Raw genomic sequence first — 15,594 nt, 5'->3', positions numbered from 1 at the left:
TTTTGTAGCCATGAGTCTTTTATCTGGTAAACAACAACATTGCTAAAATGAAAGTCATAGCTGTGTTAGCTGTGGTCTATCCAAGATGGTGGCAAGTACCTTTACCGCCAACAATGAGAGCTATGCTCATTGCCTTCCTTGGTCTATGCTGCACCCAGCAGCATGTTGCTGGCTTGGAGATGTGATCACTGCCATTTCCAGCTCTCTTACACACCATTCAGTTGCTAGTAGAGCTCTTTAAAAGCCTTACTTGCTTTTTTTCTTATGCTGAGTCAGGAAACCTCCCTTAAAGGAGCCGCACAAGTCTCTGCTTGTCTCTAGCAAAACAGAGTTCAACTGAGAAACATGCTGCTATCAGGAATCCTTGTTTGTCTCAGTTCTTTCGTTTCTAAACCTGTTCCTTTAGCTTTTCTTAGTTTTAAGTAAAAGTTCTTATTAGCTATGTTGCAGCGCCATAATGTTATGAGTAAGGTTTTTCCTGACGTCCTGGACCCACTATGGAGCCAGTCCCAATTAACACACAGAGACTCTGCATTAGATATAAATGCTGTTGACCAGTTACTTGTTTCTTATTGGCTAGCTCTGTCTTAAGTATTAACCTGTTTCTATTAATCTAAGTATTTCCATAGATGATGGGAGATGTCATTCTGTAAATATGTTTCTCATACTGGTTAATGAATAAAGCACTGTTGGCCAATAGGGAAGCAAGATAGGCAGGACTAGGAGACAAAGAGGATTCAAGGAAGTAGTAGGGAGGAGTCAGCATGTAGAGACTGGAGACAACAGAGGTCCAGGCCCACTCTCTGGTAAGATGAGACCACATGAAAATACTTAGAATAATAGAAATGGGTTACTACTTAAGACAGAGCTAGCCGATAAGAAACAAGTAACTGGCCAACAGAATTATATCTATTACCGTGTCTCTGTGTGTTATTTGGAGCAGGCATGGTGGTAGGGCCAGTGGGGAAAACCTACTCGGAACAATACAATTTCTCAGTTCCCAATAGGAGATGCGAGAATTCATTGCCTAGAATGAGGACTATCATATGCTACCCCCTCCAGTCCTTTTTTTCTTCTTTCTGTTTTACACACTGTTGTTTACCCACTGCCTAAAGAAAGAAAATCACTGCACTTGGGCAAACAGCAACCTTGAGAGTTAGCTGTTTCCCTACCTAGAGTAACTGAGCTTTCAGAAGTTCCCAGGTGCCCTCACATGCTCCATCCTTCCAGTTGATCCTGTGTGCAACAGAGAATGCAAGAAAACTGCTCTTTGTTCTTCCCCATTAACATGTGCAGATGCTTTTCAAAGACCCATAACATCACTCTGAGGCTTTGAATCTCACAAGACGAGAAATTGCTCCATTTCCTTGTGTCTGAAGCTCTTTCCTTGACAGAATATATTCTTCGCCCCAGGATATAGCTGTAGTACATGGACACTTTGTCCTCTTTTAGAACTCTCATTGACTTTAGCAAGTTCACAGACAGTACCTCAGCTAATATCAACACTTACAGGAAAACATAAAGTATAGTAGACATCATTCTGCCATTCTTCTGTGTTCACAGACACTTCCAACTGAGGTGTCCATTCCATTTCTATAGCTCCTTCACATCCCAATAAGAAGTCCCTTGCTCAGGTAATCATAGGGTCTGGAGAGCAGCCTTGACCCAGAAAATGTGCAAGGTGCAAAATGGCCTCTCACATGGAATGGCTAGTCATTCAATTTTGTGGGTAAATTTTGGGTAGAAGAAGATTTTTCAGAAATGCCTTTGAATTGTCCCTTTCTTCAATAAGAGCTGAAAAAGTGAGAAACACACAGTATTTGACTAGAAACCCAAAAAAACACAACTTGTTTTTCAGAAATGTGTGTATCATGGCCTTCTAATTTGGGCACATAATCCTTCTCTCCAATTGCATGGCTGGAACTGGTTTTCTGTTTCTTTCACAGAGTAACTAGTGAGCCACATTGCTCTGAACAACCTACAGAGAATGGGAATCCCTAAGCACAGATTACATATATTCTCGGTGCTCCACAGAACCGCAAGACTCTTGGACTCTTAATATAGTTTATTATAAAATCCTTTACCTGCCTCAAAGCACTTCTCATCAAAGCCACTTCTAAGCTGAAGCAGAGGACCGAAGAATGCCTTTAACAGAATCCTGAAATAGCTTTTAACCCGAGGCTGAAAGAAAGAGTGCTTTAACCTAAAGTGCTTTCCTCTTAGGGTACTTCAGCTCATACCTAGCGCTCAGCATTAGTGGCTTGAAGAACATCCTTAAGAACCAAATGAAAGAGACTCCATTATAGATATTCAAACCTGTTATATTAATACATTACAAGCCATATTTGAAATCATTAAGCAGTTTTACTCCTACTAAATTTGAGCCTTTTCTTATTGAACTCTACATCCATGCAAATAAATTGAAGTCTTTACCACTTGGGATTCTAACAAATTTATGCTGATATTATAGAAAATACAGTCCTCGCACCTAGGTTTTGCTTAATTCTGGAGTTACAGTTTCTATGCTTTCCCTACCCCAAAAGAATCTTTCAATTCTTAATCACAAAATGATGTTTTTAATCTTTAGTCTCTATTAGTTAGCTTTAAAAGATAAATTAAATCATTTAGAATCAGTTTACAATAATTACCCTAAATTTTATGTATCAGATTCTCTCTTCATATTTGCAAGTCAAATAAAAGATAAAAATATTTTTACTTAGCAGTATCCATCCCACAATAAAGGAGGCCTTCCTTAGTTAAAGAACACCATTCTTGATGATAGTTTTAACTTTGGATAAATTAGTTTAAGCTTTGTGATTGAATAAGTGAATTCCATGGATAGTTTTCTATTGAAAACGTGGAAGAATTTGTAAATAAATATTACAGATGTTAGCAAAATTTGACACACTCGAATTTTCTTCTGTTGACCCCTTTACCCCATACTCCTAATGAGGTGATGCTAGGGAAATGAAAACCACAAAACATTTTCTTTTTTTTTTTTTTTTTTTTTTTTTTTTTTTTTTTTTTTTATGCATATAGAGTATTTTTTATTTAATTTTATATAACAAAGTCCAATTAAATGAAAACAAACATTTATACACAATATTTGGGAATTTGGGCGTCGTTCTTTCCAAACTACTTCCTGCTGGTAAGGGGCGCTGTCTTGGGGGATTCGAAGAAGATTCAGCTATCCTAGCTGTAGTCTGTAGGGCTGTTTTGTCCAGCTGTTTGGAATGTAGGATCAGCTTGTACTCTGTTTCAGGCGGTCTGGTGTGATCAAACCACATTAGTCTGGAAAAGATGTGGATTCCTTCCACACAAAACATTTTCAATTCCCTCTGCTAGCATATGATCTCTACTGAACAGATAAATATCTGTTCATATTAGTCATCAAAAACTCTACTAAGGTTTATTTCTTCCAATATCACCAGATGATGTCATTGTCCTTAGATTTCAGTCACTTCTTTTATAAATTACATTCTCTAGCTCAGTTTTATCTTGCATCCATTAACGAATTGATTAGTTGACTGGAAGTACCCAGTGCATAAGTATAATCATGTAATGCATCCAAATAAAAACAAGAAGAAGAGGCTGTGCTTGTCTTGCTAGGCAAAGTCCCCTTTACCTTGAATAGTATTTGTTCACTTAATAAACTCTGATTCTCTTTTACACTTTCATCTGAAAGTCTCCATCACCATGAAACCATCCTAGTTTTCCTCCCTCTTGTTAATTACCACTTCTGTTTCCAAAGCTAATATCATGTTCTAATATGCTCATTTTAGAATATGGGCTGTGAATCCAGATACCATCTTATTCATCTCAGTCCATCATGGGAAGTTGTTGCCTGGAATCAGACTAAGAAAGAAAGAAGTGAGACATGGACGCCTGAGCTTAGTGTCATTGTTAGTTTACAGTTTCCTATTCCTTCATGGTAAAACTTGGGCCAGTGAACACCTCTTTGGTGGGTCTTGTCTTCTCTTCATCCTCATTCCTTGGCTTTCTTTTCTCTATTCTTATTCTCCAAATATTGGACACCATTCAAACATTCTGGGGCTAAAACATTCCATCCCTGTGACTTCTAATTCCATCTATAGGTTGATATTCTCCAAACTTAAAACTTCAGCCTCACACTCCAGACTTGCATATTCAAATGTCTATTTGACATCTTCTTGGGTGCTTGGTAGACATCTCAAATTTATCCAGAGCAACCCTTGATTCCCTGGCTCCCACGTGTTCTCTATTTCAGGAAATACCAGAGCCATGTGCCAGCTGGAGTCACCCTCCACTCTAACTTTGTCTCTTTCACTTCCATCAGCAAATCCTGCCTAAAAATATATTCTAAATTAAACCACTTTTAGTCACTTCCGTTATTACCATTCTTATCCAAGTACCATCTTTTATCTTGGGAATATTTCACCAGTCCTTTGCCTGGTCTTTCTGCTTCTCTGCTTGACCCTCTTAAATTTAGTTGCTACACACCAACTGCTCCAAAGGTTCGTTTAGAGATGTAAATCATACCATGTCACACACACACCCACACCCACAGCATAAAACTATATTTAAAGTTAAGTTTAGTGTCCTCCTATAACCTGTCTGTTTCTACCTGTTTGGCCTTCAGGCTTTCTTTTCACTTTCATCAAATACTGCACTGCTTCCTGGTGACCCCGTTTCAGCCACCCAACCCTCTAATCCCACAGTCTTCTCCAGTAGCTTTGTGTGCTTTCTGTTTGCCTGTGTTCTTATGTTGCTCAGTTCTCTCAAAATGGCATTGATTTAGAGATGCCTTCCCTGGCTATGCCATCAGCTCTGCCTATGTTTATCTACTTCTGACTTCATATTATGTACTAATGGGCTTATGTTTTCCTTTCTCCACTTACGTAAATAAGCTGTATAATGATGGAAACTTTTTACCATTCCAACCAAGAAACATTGTAAAAAGATCTTGAATGGACATGTTAAATGGATGAAAATTATATACTGTGTGAAAAAATGTTTTCCATAAAAGTATACCATTCTCTCTGCTATTATGCTCTGGTGTGTGTGTGTATAGACAGGCAACTATTTTGAGCAAGCAGAAGAAGAAAGTATAAGATAAAGTTACTGTCTAAAACAAATAGAAATCTTTGCTCACTGTCCTATTAGGTTGGAGGGTTGAAGATATAAATGTCCTCCTGGCTGCTGAACTCATTCTTAGAAGGACATACTTCACCACTCAAAGAAAAACACAGTTGGGATCTAATTCCATGGAACTTTAAATAATCAGGGACCTCATACAAGGGTACCACCATGGGTTTATAGGATGTAGACACCACTAGAAGCCTAAAAGAGGAAGGAAGAAGACAAGCATAGAAAATACAGGAAAGAACAAGGCATTTCCATCTTGTTGGCAGCTAGATTTTACTGAAACTCACCCTTGGTCTGCTGTTGTCTAAGAGTGCTACAGCCGCCACAGCCAGCTGTCCATCCCCAAATTTAATCTGAAGATTCTTGGCCTATATACCAGACTAGCAATCTCTGAATTTTACAGTCAAATGCCCAGGTCAAGCTTCCCATAGTGAATGCTGTTGCTCAGCTATACACTGTACAATTGTCTGGTTTATTGAAATTAAAAGAAGTAGAATGAACAAATGGCAGCAGGTTGCAATGCCTGCTTATTTACAATCTAAAATGCTTAAAAGTTGAAGGCATCAATTTTTTTCCTCTTGTATTTGCCTCTTGGGTCAAAAAGTCATAAGACAATAAAAGATTTACTGTATGTTACAGGTTCAGCAGAAAATCAGCTCAATGTTTTACATCTATACACTAAAAAACAGTAGCTTTTACTTTTACCAAAGCCATGGAGATTCACAAGAAGCTTAAGCACTTTCTGAAGCATTGAGGAGATATATGATAGTACAATCATCTTTCAGCACTAGACAGATGTCTGCATTCCATGCAAACAGACTCCACTCAAGCATTCACTCAAATCACCCACCACTCTATAACATCTCAGTAAAGTTTAGAAACAGTTCTGACTGCTATGTTAGCATTTTGTATTGTGTTTGGAGAGAAAAAAAAAACATGGAACAGTTGTAAGAACTGAGCAGAAAGATTAAAAAAATGGACAGTGACTTCCAAAATATGAGCTTAACAGTAATGTCACCAATAGGCATGCCAAAGTGCAATGGGTAAAGTTCTCAAGGACTCAACAGGACATGAAGAGCTACAGGCAACTAAGCAGTTCTGAGAGTAGGAGGAATAGTGTTTTCCAGGGAAGAGCACACCAATCAGTTATGTAGTACCAAGTAGTCAGCCCTAAAAGCATACATACAAGGAATCTTATACAGACTTAGTAGCTTATATTTAGAAAGATATAGGTACATACACATACATTTATGCATGTAATAACAATTAATTTAAAAGGAGGCCATGAATTTGAAAAATAGCAAGGTACATGGAAAGGTGTGGAGGGAGAAAAGGAAAGGGAGTAATGTAGTAATTATACTATAATCTCAAAATGAAGGAAATTGAAATAAAAAATTCATTTTAAACTACTGAAATTACATGATAGCAATATTATTTGCACCTCCTTTATTCCCTGCATCTCCCTTATAACAGAATTGAAAATCATCTGCCTGTATGTGGCAGTTTGGTGGGAGAAAAATTCAGAGTGGATGTGACCTATGAAAGCAAAGAAGGCTGCATGTTTTATTTCCTTGTACATATTTCATTGCATGATCTCAGTCACTGAGGCGTCCTTTACCGAAACTAATGTAATTAACAATTTGAATTCTCTATACTCAAACTAGTCTTGATACTGGTGTATAAACATGGTGTTTCTCTAGCTTCAAGGTTCGTGATCTCTTCAGCATTTTGATTTCAAAGCATGTCCAAGCCTAGTCTCCAGACTATATTCATTGTATTCCTTCCGTCTCTACTCTTCAATCTTTTAGATAAACATCAATTTTCTTAATATAAACCACAGTGTTGTGTGCTTCTCAATTGCTGGCAGCTGATCACCTCTATAAATACACGTCATTTCCAGGGTCATCATCTGCTTTGCTTCTGAGTTGGGCAATCTGGCTTGCTGTTACCACTTTCTGTCTCCCTCTCTATTTGTCACAGTGTGTCATCCTCTGTGCTGTGGTGGCTTGCCCTCCTGAAAACAGAAAATCATTTTGAAAGTTTGTAGAGACTGTCTTCTAGGTAAATAATAGTAACACTGCCACATTATTTGAACATTTAACTGCATGTATTGAGTAGCTTTCCTCATAGTTTTGATTCATTTGGAATCTAATTGACAAGGATCCCATTACTGGGTGTTTTTTCCATAATTTTTCAAAAATAGTACTCAGCAGTAAGGAAGAGAGAATGGAGCTAACTTGTAGCCTTGGAGACTTAACCTGCTTATGCTGATAAACTAACTAAATTGGTCAAAAGTTTGAGAAGTGAAAGATTAAAATGCACTATTCTCTAGCTAAACTCTAATTCATTATGTAAACAACATGATTTATAAGTGCAGTCATGTGGAAGGTCTATTTATTTTTCTCACCCAAAGATGCTTTCAATGAAAAAAAAAAATCACAGAAAATGGATTTTCTCCAAACAATGTGTTGCCTGCCACCCTTGGTATAAATGCCGCAGCAGTGGAGTAGAGATAGAATGCTCACACTTGCCAAGGCCAGAGACGTTTGCAGAGGATTCCAAAAATATTGACACCTCAGGCAAGAGGCCTTTTCTAAATACAAAACAAAAATTGTTAAGACAGGAAGCAAAGATTAGCAGTGGCCCACAGATGGGAATGTAGGTGGGGAGCTAGGAACTTGGGGTTTTGGGAAGGCTCCCATTTTTGAGTATCTGTAAGGAGGAGGAAGGCAGAAATAATCCTTAATGGTATGCCAAGCAACAACCATGGAGGTTAGGGGCAAAGCTGATCATGTAAGCTTGCCAAGGAAACAACATTTCTTCTCTTTCCCTCCCCCTTGTCTATGCTATTTTAAGACAGAGTCAAATGCTTTATTGTAATGTAAAGGTCCTCCTTGATATATCAAACGCTGGATTTGATCATAATCTGCAGATGGGAGGCAATTCTAAATCCATCCTTTGATGTGATGACATCATTTTAAATCAATCTCTAGGACATCCTGTCTTTGATAAAATTTCTCACTTTGTGAAGTTGTTTCATCAACCCTCTGTGATGAGTATTCATTGTTTATGGTGAAGGCTAATGTCCTGCTGAAGATTTTCTAGTTGTAATTCATAGAAAGTTTTATAACCTACATATGTAATAATGAAATTGGTCTGATTACATAACTGACTAGTTCTAGGATATGAATGTATGGGGTATGACTGGACCCAGGAGCACAAAATGTTGAAGAGTTTCAGATTTCTCATTCAGGGTTATCTTTCACTTTTGCCCAAATTCTCCTGTGTGTCTTTCCAGAAAGAATTGATGTATACAATGTGCTTCTTGACCAGTACCCTCTGAAAGGATGGCTCCTGAATTATTTTGTCTTTTTTGGCCTTTCTTATTGTAATTGTACCTTCTCACTTGCAGTATCATGGGAAGTGCTATGTCTATGATGTAGTCACATTTATAATGGTAACACACAGAAAACATCTTGAAGGAATGCCATCAAGAAAAATAGGAGGGAAGCCTGGGTGCCATGGAATGGACATAGTTGCTGAGACTGGGATTTTGCAGAACTTAGTTTAATCTGTTCTTTTTTTTTTTAATTTATTTTATATAACAAAGTCCATTTAAATGAAAACAAATATTTATAGACAATATTTGGGAATTTGGGCGTTGTTCTTTCCAAACTACTTCCTGATTAATCTGTTCTATTAGCCAAATTCTTCAAATTATATTTGCTCTGTTTACCCATTCATCCCATACAGCCACTCAGAAGAGGCTGTGTACTCCTCAATGTCTAAATCTAGGCAACCTCACTATTCAGTTCTGTACAAACAATACTGTCCACCATCTCTCTGTATCTGGATTTTCAGTTTCTTAAAGGAGGCCCTAGTTTGATCCACAAGACAGCCTTGGGCTTTGTTGGATTCTGTGAGACAGTAAATCTTAGGAAAGGATAGAAGTAATACTTAACATATTACCTTTTCTAATAACTACGGAACTCAAACAGTTCAGTGAAATTTAAAGTATTTAGGTTTTGGGACACTGTTTTGTTTTTTTTCCTAGGGCTTTATTGGCAATAGGAGAAGGATAGATATTCTATGGAATATTGCAGTTTAATAAAGATCAGGATAAACAAATAGGCCGAATAGATGTTTATTCAGGGAGAAATAACTTACAACCTAGACAGATGAACACCAGCAAGTTCCACTGGATGCTCTCCTCTCTGTGTCTGGCCAGCAAGAGAACATTCCCAGCTCCTCCTCAGACCTCCTTCCACAGGTCACTTCCACCCCTGGCTCGACCCCCCAATGGGCGTGGTCAGTGCCACAGAAGGAGATAAAGTGAATATCCCATTTGGATCTCTCAGTAAGTTGTAATACAATTCTTCCACTCCAGCAAGAGTGCCCAAGATAGTCAGTAGTGCATTTCCTCCCCCACTCAGCAATGATTAATATCCTGCAATTGATTTCTCTCCTATTTACCCCGAGCCAGACAACAAGTCCTATATCCTTGTCTAGTGTCCCGCGCTACCATCTCACCAGCAAGAACGACACGGCACACTCAGGATCCTTCTGCAGTAAAGCTTTAATGCATCTTGAGAGGGAGAGCATAAGCTTACAGAGCGGAGACACCAAACATCCAAAACCCAACCCTTATATAGGTTTACAACCTTCGCCTCGGACGTGTCACCTCCTGATTGGCTGCAGCCCATCGGCCCATATGACGCCACAGGAGAGGCAGAGCCCATGGAAAGTTACCCAGCGCCTGTGCACTAGCTTGTTTACCATTCAGTGCCTGCCGGATGCAGGCGCCATTGTAATGGAGAATGCAGGGACGGCTCCCTACAGTCTAGGTAACTCATTCCTAATTTTATTTATAAAACTTGACCACAGCAATCTGATTTTCAGTGTTATTACTCTCCTAAGACCACTCTCTTTATAATCCATGTCATAGGAGTTATAAAAACCCAAAGATAGCTTCTCATGTTTGTCTCCAGCACCCTTCTGATGCATCTGAAATCCTTAACTTCACTTTCAAGTTCCCATCTCTGTTCTCCAATCTCTTATCAACTGAAAAACAGAAATCCAGAGGTTGGCATTGACTGGTGAACTTTGTTACAACTTCTGTCTGCTTCCCATACCCACTGGGTCATGAGTCTCTTCACTTCTGATTCATTTTCATCTTTGGAAACTCAGAGCCCAATTCTTTGTAACCATGAACAACTGTTCAGTACCTTTGACCCCCTTTTCTTTTCTGTAAATTTAGTAGCATAATCGTATCTACCATCAACACAATGAAAATTAATCAATGGGTTAAATATACAGAACATACAAATGGACCCCAATTTGTAATAGTTCACTGTATATTTTCAGCTTTACAATAGGGAAAAGCAATTTATAGTTAGTGGAAACTACTCAAAGCATGTCTTGTCTGTGTAGTTCAAGACTCTCTTGCAGTGCTGAGCAACAACCTCAAGTCATGGTGCCCAGTCAGCACACAAGCATAGAAGCAAATGGCACTCCACAAAGAATTGTGTTGGCAAGCCCTGAAAGACAATCTTTAATATAAGATATTTTCTTTTTTAATTTTTAACAGATTTTTTTAAAGATTTCATACATGAGTACTGCTATGAGCATTCCAATTCTGTCCTCTTCCTGCCCAAACCTCCTAAGTAATGATCTCTTTTTCAGTTTTTTTTTTTTTTTTTTTTTTTTTTTTTATTTCTTGTGGAAGTTTGAATGATGATGCCTCCCATTAGCTCATATATATGAACAGGCGATCTACAGGTAGTGGCATTTTGCGGGGGGAACTTTGGGGAGATAGAGCCTTGTTGGCATAAGTAGAGTTTAGTTGTTCTTGCCATTTCCAGTTGCTGTGTCTGCTTTATTCTTGAGATTCAAGACGTGAGTTCTCAGCTCCCAGCACCCCCAGTCACCATGCCACTCTGTCTTCCTACTTGCCTGTGATTTGTTGCCAAGCTGTCCATGCCATCATGAACTTGAAGCCTCTGAAACTTAAGACCAAATAAAATTTTCCCTTCTTTCAGTTGCTATATTCATGGTATGTTATCACAGCAACAGAAAAGTAACTAATAATTATATATATATATATATATATATATATATGTGTAAATACATAAATATACATATATATTTAATTGACTAAGTATGTTTAGTTTTGTTCACTTGTGTATGTGACAAGGGCTAACCTCTTGTAATGGAAAGCCTAAGATAAGATATTTTCAACATAGTAAATAACAATGAGTGTTCCCTGTAACAGCACAAATTATGCTTTGTTGTAACTACTATTAGTCCTGTAGGAAGCATATATTAAGCTATAGACAGTCCCAGTTTGGTTTCTATCTAGTATGTAGTAGATAATGAATGAATGATGAATGAATGAATAAATAAATAAATGAAACTTTGCATTTTTCACACTACTCAGCATATTCTAGATGTTCACTGACATTTACTGGATTAAGTTGGGTAGAATTGAAAACACAGAATTAGAAATGTTATAATACTTTGTAAGATATAAACACGTAATTTGGGACCTCTCCATACCCTGAATTAAACTGGGTGTACATTTCCTTATGTTGTGGAAATTTTTATGGTTTTGTTGTTGAGTCATTTTCTTTCCAGTCTGACATCCCAGGTTAAACTTCATGTCACCATAAACCTGAAGTCCAGTTGAAGTTGAATCAGTGAGATATTGCTGAATAATAAAACTTTGCAGCATATAACTGTTCTACAATGGGTGCGTGACCTGGAACAGGCCTGGCTTGGCAGGACTGCTTTAATATGCTGTCTACTTAGTCTTCCAGACTTAGTTCCAGTCTGGCCATACATGTTAGCCTGGTCTGATAGCATACATGTAAGCCCAGGCTGACAGGACAGTAGCTAGCTAAGGAAGATTTCTGTGAGCAACAATACAGAGGTGCCTAAGTGGATAGAAGGCTACAATGTTCTCTCTAAGGCTTTTGTCTAGAATTGAACTGATACATTCTGTCCACATCCCACCATGCTAAGCCAACTGCAGATCAAGCTCCTGAAAAGAAATAAATGCTGTTTATGCCAATGAATGGAACCTTGTGGCTACATGGTAGGGGAAATAAATCCACACTCTAACTCCAAAAACACAGACACTGGGAGCAAGAAGTTTACACCCTTATCCTATCTTAGTATTCACAACATCCTTCCCAGACTCTGCATGGCCTATTTAGCAAAGACCCTTGTGTCTAACCAACCACCCTTTTCTGTGTCTCCATGCTCTTTGCCTACCATGAAACAGACTTCCTCAAGCAGAACTATGGTTATAACAAACACTTAAGTATAAAAGCCCAGAAATCTGCTAATGTTACTCCATATTGGTTAGGATAATTCTGACTGAAGTAATAGACGATCTGTCTAAAATAGTGGCATGTAAGAAATCTAAGGAAGTGCCTCTTGGTTGCTATATAGCATGTTCATTGATTTCGTTATAAAGCAAGCTTGTCTCCTAGTGACAGGGATGTTCCCGTTGATCCAAGCACTACAACAAGGTGATGCTGTAAGTGGAAACAAGCAAAAGAAAGTATCTCCTTTTCTACAATCTTTTCATAGGGTAAGAAAGCAAAATCTCTAGACATACCCCAAGTCTGTTTCTTATCCAGACCATCCCATCATCTAGAGATATAGGGATGTGGACTTCAATCGAGATCCTTCTTGGGTTACAACTTATGAATTCTTTTACATTTATATTGATGGATTTTGTGTGCACATGAATATGTATGTTATGTATATGTGTAGGTGTCTGCATGCTATTTTTGTTGTGAAGAGGTCAGAAGACAATTTTCAGGAGCTGTTGCCTTCTTCCACCCTGTGTATTAGAGGGATTTTATTTAAGTTGGTTGGCAGCAAGTGCCATTACCTATTGAACCATTTGGCCAGGCTGAGTGAATTCTAAGAACAAGAAAGGAACTTACAAAGGAAAGACTTATTTATAGGAGACCATTATTTGTCAAATAACTGAACCTAGTTGACAAAATATAAGATACTTCATAATACAATCTTCATTTCCTTTTAAAGCTTAATTCATCAAGATTTCAATAAGTCATGAAGTTTCTCCTGAATGAGGTACTCTAAGTCACACTGTCTTTCTCAAAAGTTTTGGCACTTTGTGTCCTCCATCTCTTCAAATGCTTGTGTGCTCCTCCCTTGGCTTTGTACTCAAGTCCTACTTACATGTGAGGATTTGCCTCTTCCCTGGGAAGTTGTCAATGGATAAGGCTTGTCTTTCCCTTTCCTATATGCTCCCATAATGCACTTTTACTACCCCACATACAGCATATTTCATGATCACATGTTCTCCTTTGCATGTGTGTCAATATCTTACACCGGGCACTTTTAAAGGATGAAGAGGGTGTGGCATCTTAATACTTATGTGGGAGATTCTAAGGATATTATACTACAGAATAGGCACTCATGATTGTCTTTACCAGACAGGTTAAAGAGACAATATCTTAAAGTTTCCCTCCTTCTTTTATATCCACATGAAAAACAAAACAAAACAAAACTCTATTGGAAATTTAACATTCACCTCATGACTGCAACTATTTTCCTTTAATGACTGCTGTTCAAAGTAATTCTGTCTCTGTCTCTCCATCTCTCCCTTCTCTGGAAGGCATTGAAAGGTATACCCCTGTTTATATGGAAGGGCAGCATTCTCTGACTCAAAAATATTTTATAATACCTGCTATATCAATCTTACAATGTTAGAAAAATCCCAGGATTATTCACAACTTACAGCACCTTTTTTGTTGCTGTACAGATAGAAGAATCAATCAACATTTGTGCAACAGACTTAAATAGTGAAGCCTACTAACGGGTTTACATGTTGTAGTAATTCCCCTGGCTATGACCTCTAGCCAACTTAAAATGTTTGATCTGAAGTCCTAGGCAATTTTTCTTAGGTAATATTTATGTCACTCTTTATTACAGGGATGTTCACCGTTTGGAACAAATCTCTGCTACTTCATCAAGTGTTCAAAGCAGATACAATTGTTTGCCATTTCTTTATACTATCTGGGTTTGGGGTTTATCTTCTTCCTGTCTCTTGTATAAACACACATATTTCCACATCAGGATGTGTTATTAATGCCTTACTTGATTCCCTCCATGTTGCTGTTAGCAGCACACACCAACGTATTTTCCTCAGTAATAGATGAAAATCTAACTTCCTTGAAATCTCAGTTTTTACATCATTAAAATACTTGGGCACTTAGCATTCTGTTATGCACGATTATATTTCTGTATATTTATATTTTCTACAATATTGCGACTGACTGACAATTCAAAACATGTTTAGTGAACTTCTATAATGTGACAAATATTGTCTGAGTCTTGAAGATCCACAGTAAATATATGACCTGACTCTGACCTTTCTGGATTTGAGTTGTAAGCAAGTTAATCAAACTATACAGACAATATAGGTCTAACATCTCAAGTGGAGATAAGCCCCATCCCCAAATAAAGAAGAGATACTAGCATAGAAAATGGAGTTGAGTGGCTACACTTTGTGAGGTGGCTGGAAAAGACTACAGTAAGAAGATAATATTTGATCAAAGACTGTAGCAACAGAGTTCCATCCAGAGGGGATAATGAGAACATAACCCCAAGGACAAAGTATTTGTAAGGAATTAGAAAGAGATAATCAGACAACAAGGCTAGTTTCCATGGACATAGAGAGGTCCTGAAAGTAAAGCTGTTAGTGGAGAACAAATCAGGTATAGCATGAGAAGTTACAAGAGGGACCAGGCCTCATTCTGATCAAAATGGGACACTCTTGGACTCACCATGTACTAGTTGCTAGTAATAAATAGTATTGCCACTGAAATAAGTTCTTGAAGTGAGTAATGCGATGGCTACACAATACTAGGAATGGAATTAAAGCCCCTGAAGTCTGTGTACACTTAGTATTAAAGGCTTTTATATGGTGCATATCTTTAAATTATTTTTAAAAGACAGTCTATGAGTACCTACTATGGTACAAGGCACTGGCAACTACAATATAACACAGATGATTCAGATACTCAGACTCTTTTACTGGAGAGAATATTCTGTATTACTCACTTTCCTTGCCATGGAACTCAATACCTGAGAAAGTCAATTATGGAAGAAAAATGTTCTTTTGACTTATAGGTCCAGTGCAGACTCAAAAGAATCCAGTGCTTTGGGCTGACAATGCATTGTGACAAGGGAAATGTGTGGCATAGCAGGGGGTCACATCATGGAGCCAACTGCTCACTGCATGGCAGTAAGGAGGAAAGACTGAAACAGGGAGGAACCAGAGAAGAGATGTACTTTCCAAAATTGTGCCCCTACTTCCTCCAACCAGGCTCCAGTGTCTAGTTGCCATAACCTCCCAGTGACTCCATCCAATTACGGATCTGTTAATGAACTCATCCTTTGATTGGATCAGAGCCCCACTGATCCCATCAC

General features: G+C 38.1%; 1 protein-coding gene across 1 annotated transcript in view; it reads left to right on the top strand.

Moving 5' to 3' along the window:
• The window catches only part of Arhgap15 (Rho GTPase activating protein 15), a 620,277-nt gene that overhangs the window by 377,894 nt on the left and 226,789 nt on the right, over nucleotides 1-15,594 (top strand). The window lies entirely within an intron of this gene.

Source organism: Phodopus roborovskii, unplaced genomic scaffold (assembly GCF_943737965.1).
Source record: "Phodopus roborovskii unplaced genomic scaffold, PHOROB, whole genome shotgun sequence".
In the NCBI taxonomy this organism is placed as follows: Eukaryota; Metazoa; Chordata; class Mammalia; order Rodentia; family Cricetidae; genus Phodopus; species Phodopus roborovskii.
Note: the sequence above shows the minus strand (reverse complement) of the source record. Positions and strands in the feature narration are given on the sequence as shown.